The 7,309-nt window shown below is 34.8% G+C and overlaps 1 protein-coding gene across 2 annotated transcripts in view; it reads left to right on the top strand.

Moving 5' to 3' along the window:
- The first annotated feature begins 1,316 nt into the window (after positions 1-1,316).
- The window catches only part of LOC150091054 (natural resistance-associated macrophage protein 2-like), a 91,013-nt gene continuing 85,020 nt past the window's right edge, over positions 1,317-7,309 (top strand). For both annotated transcript variants that reach the window (XM_090381435.1, XM_090381426.1), the window contains exon 1: positions 1,317-1,391. The gene's annotated coding sequence lies outside the window, so the exon portion shown is untranslated. The remainder of the gene's footprint in view (positions 1,392-7,309) is intronic.

The raw sequence follows: 7,309 nt of genomic DNA, 5'->3' as shown, positions 1-7,309 counted from the left end.
CCATTGCTCATCTCAGTGTCCTAATTATTTGCTGTACGATTTTTTCGCCTCAAAGGTAGTACTTGTGCACATGTCCTCTCTGATGAAAGAACGCCAGATGGCGCTTTTCGCTAACTGCTGTTTGGAGAGCTACCAAGCCGATGCAGTTCTGACAACTAAAGCGAGTCATGATTTTTTTGATTCAGCTTAAAAAAGTAATGTTAATCCACCCTAGTGAATCCGTCTCATTAAAGCTGTCCAACTGTGGAAGGTTTGTAATAAATGAGAGTTCTTATGATAAAATTATTTTTTTGTTTGTGAAAGACTTTATCAAGCATTTTTTAAAATTTTATTTAACTTGACTTTTATAATCATGCAGGCAAAACAATTATCTGAGTATATCCCCAAGATGCATTTTGTCAAATCATAAAATATCTCTTATTGCAGCTAAAATTATGATCGATATAATATCGGTTTAAAAGTAATCCCAACCCTATTTCCCGATAATCTAAGCTTAGGCCATTGACTACTGGATTTGAAAACTGAAGTCACAAATGCAACACGTACATCCGCAGCAAAGGTATAATTGGTAGCGCGCTCAGTTCCTTGTGTAAAGGTTCCAAGCAGTTGCAAACAGCTTTTAACAGGAAACAGGTGTGTGTGTGGAAAGCTTCAAAGAAAAATTTCCGTTGAATTCAAATCACCCGAAACAACAGAATGAAGAAGAAATGAAACGAATCCAAAGATTACAATCCGTCTCATTATAAGACGGATTGTAATCTTTACTTCGGGCTAGAATGCGCCAGTAGATCCTCCAGAAATTTTTTTTGGTGAGGGTAGGGGGACTTTATCTCCCTCCAGTAAGCACGCGTATTCTCCATGCAGCCATTTTGAAATCACTGACATTATTGTCACTGACATTGTTAAAATAACTTAACTTATCAGAACGTATTTATGGATTTTTATTCTCATACGTGCAAATAACTGTAATATAATGCAAAGTGCTTCATTACAGCAGTTGCGCGAATTTTGCATGCCAATACTTTTCCGTCTTTTCTTTTGCATGCCAATACTTTTGCATGCCAATACTTTTCCTTCTTTTCTTTTCTCTTCAAAGAACGGATGCAGATTTATCAGGGTAATTAAAACTGAATACATCTGATTTCCGTTTCCTCCAATTTCTACGTAATGAAATCATCCAAAAGCGTCCAGTCATATGAATGGGAAATTCCCAGATATTGCAAAATAATGTTATCATGTGCCGCCAGATGGCAGCACAAAACATGTTTCTTAATATAAAATTCACAGTAAACATTTAAATGGTACTGTCATGAGACAGAAATCAAGCAGGATGTTATATTGGCATACCTTAAATTAAGTTCAGCTGATATCTTAAATTCTTACTTGAAAAGGTGAGGTTCATATTCTTGATTTAATTATAGTATAAAGAAATTATCGCTCTTCTCATATTAAAATAATTTGTCATACAGCTTTAATTTTTTTTCTAATATTTAATTACTTTTATTTATTTAGATGTAATAAACGTTTTATTTATTAGCATTATGCTTGTAGAATGAATATTTAGTTAAGATTATTAAAATCTTAACGAAATGAAATATTATCTTCTTTAAGGTTGAGCAGATGGGCTGAGAGGTGGCAAATGAAGTTTAACATTGACAAATGTAAAGTACTACACATGGGAAACAGCAACCCCAGAGCAACGTATCAACTCTGTGGTACTACACTGACAGTGGTAGAGAATGAAATGGACTTGGGGGTGGTTGTGCAGGCAGATATGAAGTTCTCTGAGCAGTGCAGACGGGCTGCAAGGGTAGCTCATGGAGTATTGTCAATGATATACAGGAATTTTTCCAGCAGGGATAAGGAGGTGATTATTCCCTTGTATAAGGCAATGGTCAGGCCACACCTAGAGTACTGTATACAGTTCTGGAGGCCTCATTTCAAGAAGGACGTAGAGCTGCTGGAACGAGTACAGAGAAGGGCAACAAGATTAGTGAATGGAAGAAAGGGATGCTCTTACGAAGAAAGGCTTAAGTTTTGCAAATTACAGTGTCTGGAGACTAGGCACCAGCGAGGTGATCTGATAGAGGTGTATAAAGCCTTGAATGGTTTAAGCATGCTCAATGCTGATGGGATTCTTCCTCTAGCTCAGAAAAATCACCTGAGAGGGCATAAATTCAAATTGAGGAAAGACAGATGTAGGATAGACGTGCGGAAATTTGCCTTTAGCCAGCGGGTGGTTGGTTGGTGGAACAGACTTCCACCCCTTGTCGTGGAAGTTGATAGCCTAAATAAATTTAAGGGTCAGCTGGACAGGTATTTTGAACGAACAGAGGGGTGAAGTCGAAGTGGGTTTTTTTTTTTTTTTTTGGGCTGATGCTGAATAAGCTTGCTTTCTTGCATCAAATGCCTCTACTAATGCTAATGCTACTAATGCTAATGCTAATAAATATTAAAGAAGATTATCTTAATAAAATGAGATAATCTTCTTTTATGTTATTTTATATGAGAACGTATCGTCATTTACTACCAATATCAGATCCAATTATAGTCAACGGAAAAAAAATGCTTAATGGACAAGATTCTCTTGCATGTTTTACATTGAACCTAATATGGTGGAATTCCTATAGCCTTTATTACAGGTGGGATGCATCTTTCACATCTCCCTGTGCCCCGAACTAATAAGCTTCTCCTCCGGAGTGATTTATGCATCCACATACATCGTTAAATAACAATATTTACATCCTATAACCTTCCTCCCATCATATTCCACTCCCAGAAAATCTGAATTCAACTGGCTATAGCTTTCTAAACATACTACCACTTAAGTCCCGAATTAAGAAATATAAGTATAAAAGCAGTTTTTAAAGTATAAATGTTTCATAAACGTATGCGTAATTTTGTTTCTACTAAAACTTTGGCTTGCTCAGGTAATTCCAAGGTATTCTACCTTTTCGTATCCGTTCATTTTTACTGCATGAGAAGCATCACTTATCTACGCTGGACCCATAGGATGTTGTGCTGTCTGATTTGAAATCACTCGTCTAACGGCTTAAAAATATATTCACCAGCAGAAACAACATGAAGAGAAGGAGCTATATTGTAGTCAAGCTCAGAAGTTTTTTTTCCTCCAGAGAGGGAATAAATGGGGCATTAAGAGAGATATCAAAGTAACTGTTCATAGTTCCGTTATTTTTACAATTGATTAGCGTTATTTACATAGATGTAAAGCTGTTCTGAAGAAAACTTTCATCTGAAGGAGAATTTTTGTTCCCCACAAACGATGAGAATTAAGAAGGCTGCACAATGTACTGAATTCGTTGAGGCATAATGAAGCATCCTCATTATAGTTCAGATCTTTCTTTGTGTGACTACCATACGTTTAGTAGCATACCTACGATACCTTTTTTGTCCCTTGGGAGAGGAACTTTGGAGAGTAAAAGTTTTCTCACGAATGATGATATGAAGACCACAGTAACAAAGTAGTTTAAAGGGTAGTTACTTGAATTCCTTGTCAGTGGACTGGATTTAATTGCGGAAGTTGAGACAAACGTCTAAACAACATCGGTGTCTTTGTATAAGTTTTTGCAATGCAAAGTAAAATATAAATTTTCGTTTTTAGTTGTATACTCCTTAAACAATCGTTAATAGTCGGCATTTAACTTCTAGTCGTTGCGAGGAAGTGAAACTAGAATTTATAAAGGTTAAATTGCTAAGTACATAGTGAACATGAACTCTGTTGGCACTAGGTTTATAAATTTTTAAATTTTCGAATGAAAATTCTCATTTAAATTCTCTTCATACATTCCAAAGTACTTTTAAAATTACATCTCGAGATAGCTGCCTCTCGTTATCTAGAAGATACTGTCACTTCTACTAATTTTTGAAGGAGCGCAAGTTCGTTTTCAAATTTCACAAGCTTGTGAAATTTGAAAACGAAATTTCGAATTTGAAATTTGAAATTCTGAACGCATTGTGCCAATTCTACACTGGTGATTGTGATAAACATTTATCGCCATATCGAGATTTAAATCTGGTAAAAACTTGTAATGTTTCAAGTGCAAATTTTTTATTTGGCAAAAACATTACAGCAACGCGCTGCATAACAGAATATCCTTATAGATATGACGCTGAGTACTGAAAGGTCTTGCCGTGCCCACTTTAACCAGTTACCTGCAGCCAGTGATGTCACCAGTGATGTATTTTATAATTATAACTTCACCCTCTTACGTTTCTTAATAAGCTGGTAATAAAACAAAAGCATTCATATTTGTACAGCCCTCTGGCAATGAGGAGTTAGTTTGGAAAGGTCCGCTCGCTGCCAACTTTCATGACTTTCATACAGTAGGATGGCCATCAGGAACGCACCTCCGTAATTTTCAGTCCAGTTTTGTAGCCTCATGTAATGGAGAAAGTCAGATCAACCTGTGCTGATTTCCACACTTTTGGAAGAGCATGTGGAAATAGATTACGGAGAAATCTGTTGTTTCCTAGATGAATCCAGGAAGATGCACACAGTGATTGATTTTTAAACTCTTGTTATCAGACTCTGCGTCTTCGAGAATAATCACGTATGAAATGATTTTCTTGGTCCTGGCATTCCAAAATTGGCTTATACTGCATTCGTGCATTTAATTCTGGAGTATGCCACAAAGGTATGAACTTCCTACGGGAGGAGTAATATAAATGTACTTTCTTATCAGATATTTGGATTACAAATCTGGCAAAGATTTCAGTTCTAATAACTACAAGTAACGGCGTAAGATTTTTTTGATCTCCCCATTCTGAAAGATAGAAGAAATATGTTCGATTGTAAATTGTTATATTCTATACTTCAAGGCGATATTGATGCTCCAATACTTTTATCCTATATTAATTTTAACTATCCACCTAGGCTACTGAAGGAATAAAATCCATTTAATATTGCAGAATTCAGAAAAACTATTTTAAATTTGAATATTTTATCAGGGCTGCTGCACTTCTTAATGATTTTCTGTCATTTTTATTATATTATTTTATAATTATACGGCTACGGCTATGCTAATTGCCTTATAGTTATTCTTTTATATTCTTAATTACAGTGCAATTTTGCATTTCTGTAATTAAAAAAAATTGTGATGTATATATATTTTTAAAATTTATTCTTTAAATAATATACGTATATGTCTCTGTATATGTGGGTAATGGCTGAGTATATACTCCTGCCTAAAAGTTTGTAATCACAGAGCATGACAACATTTTTCGTTAATTTTTTTGAAATTAGCTATGACAATGTAAGGTTTAATATAAAAAAAAAAACAGAACACTTCAAAGTATTTAAAATTTTTTTATTAAGCATTGAAAAATTTACAGCAAAAATTATCGAAATGATTAATATTAACAACTGTACTGATTTTTCATCAAAATAATCTCCATGAGGTTTTTACACAGAGGCATGCTGGCGATTAATTTTATAGTAGTGTCTTGACTAACATTATTCCAAGCGATCTGCAAGGTTTCCCATAAAGTTTGTGAAGATAGGTGGGCTTCATGGACTTGACGATCTTGATGATCCCATAAAAACAACTCTATTGGGTTTAAGTCAACGATTGGGGTGGCCACATTTTAATTTGAAATCCTCCTCCGATGCTAGAAAGTGCAGGAGGAATGTTTTTTATAGCCATCTTTTCTTAAAATTCCTTCAGTTCTAACAATGTCACCCACTCCAGAAAAAACAGAAGCAACCCACAGATCATGCTGGAACGACCACCGTGCTTGACTGTAGGCACTAAATGTGGCACCATTTTTATTAGTTGATCGTCTCACAAATTCCACGCTTGGATTCAGAATATTCAAATTTGGATTCATCCGTGCACAGTACGTTTTAGCCCAAGCCAACCGTTTCTCTCGATTTTCCAGTTTTAATAAGGGTTTTCGGATCACTACACACCATGAAGTCCTGCTTGTTTATGATGAAGTTTTGCAGTGGATGTAGACACGAGAGCTTCTTTGTTCCTATTGCAATGAGCTTGGATTTCAAGTACGATAAGTCGTCGACTGCGTTTAGAAATCAGGGTCTTACCTTGTATTTTCGTTGTTATCCTGATCGTGGCTTGTCCTTTATATTGCTATTCCCCTTGAATTGTCCAATGGTAGTTTGTACTCATTTAAATGACATACATAGTTTGTTGACAATACTTCTCATGGAATAACTGTCTTTATACAGTGTTATAATAGCATTTCTGTTTTCAACACCCAGTTCCTTATTTCTTTTCATGTTTATCACGAAACGCAACTTACACCAAACACTCTTTCTGAATGACGGGTATGGCGTTCGATTTTATAAGTTACAGCTCTTACTCTTCAATTTATATAATTGCAAAACCCTCTAGAATCATCTACAATGTTCTATAATATTGCAACAATACTCCCACTTTATAGAATATTCTAGAATCATCTACAACGTTCAGGAATCTTGTACAATGTTCTACTATATTCCCGAGTCTCGTACACCGTTCTGAATTATTCTAGAAAATTCTTAAATATTATTTAACTTTTTTGATTTTTGTACATAATAGAAAATATTTTAATAAAATTTGATAAATAAGTTGGTCCTATTTTAATAAAAACTTTGGAAATTAAGAAAAATGAAACGTAGTTCCAAACTTTTAGGCGTGGGAGTATGTGATGATTATAACTTAAATTGTAAATCACAAATCTAAGGTTCTTGTTCTTGACTATTGTTCTTGTGATTATCAAATAAAAAGAACGTATTTCTACATTTATAAATGACTCAGATATTGGTAAATTCCCATGGACACTTTTACTGGAAATCCCCTTCAGAAACTGATATCAGCTGAAACGGAAACAGAGTGAAATAGTAAAAATGTATCAGTTATGGGTGATCCTGAAGATGGGATGCAACGTATGTCAGCCACGCACAAGATATGGGCAACGAAATATTGAATACAACGCCGTAGTTACTGTGGGTGTTCACTAAAAAAGTTAAAATCATAACACATATTAACGGAAATATGAGAAGGAAATATAAACATTATACATAAGTTTTGTTTTAAAGTTTTTGTTTAGTCTTTGTTCTTTCGAAATTCTTTGCATTCTTACGTTGTTGCTAGTACTTATAACTATTCCGTACTCTGATTACTTCTATTTAAGATGTTCGAAGACACGTTTCCAGGTATGCTTTATTTTAATTGTTTAGTTTTTCCCAGAAAAGATAAAATGTCATGGAATTTATAATATTTGTGCCACAGTTTTCATGAACCTTGTAGTCTTTCTAGTATCTGTTGCCATACTAGAGGTTTCTTTCCTT

The sequence above is a fragment of the Mastigoproctus giganteus genome, chromosome 1, assembly GCF_048544385.1.
Source record: "Mastigoproctus giganteus isolate SK-2022 chromosome 1, ASM4854438v1, whole genome shotgun sequence".
In the NCBI taxonomy this organism is placed as follows: Eukaryota; Metazoa; Arthropoda; class Arachnida; order Uropygi; family Thelyphonidae; genus Mastigoproctus; species Mastigoproctus giganteus.
Note: the sequence above shows the minus strand (reverse complement) of the source record. Positions and strands in the feature narration are given on the sequence as shown.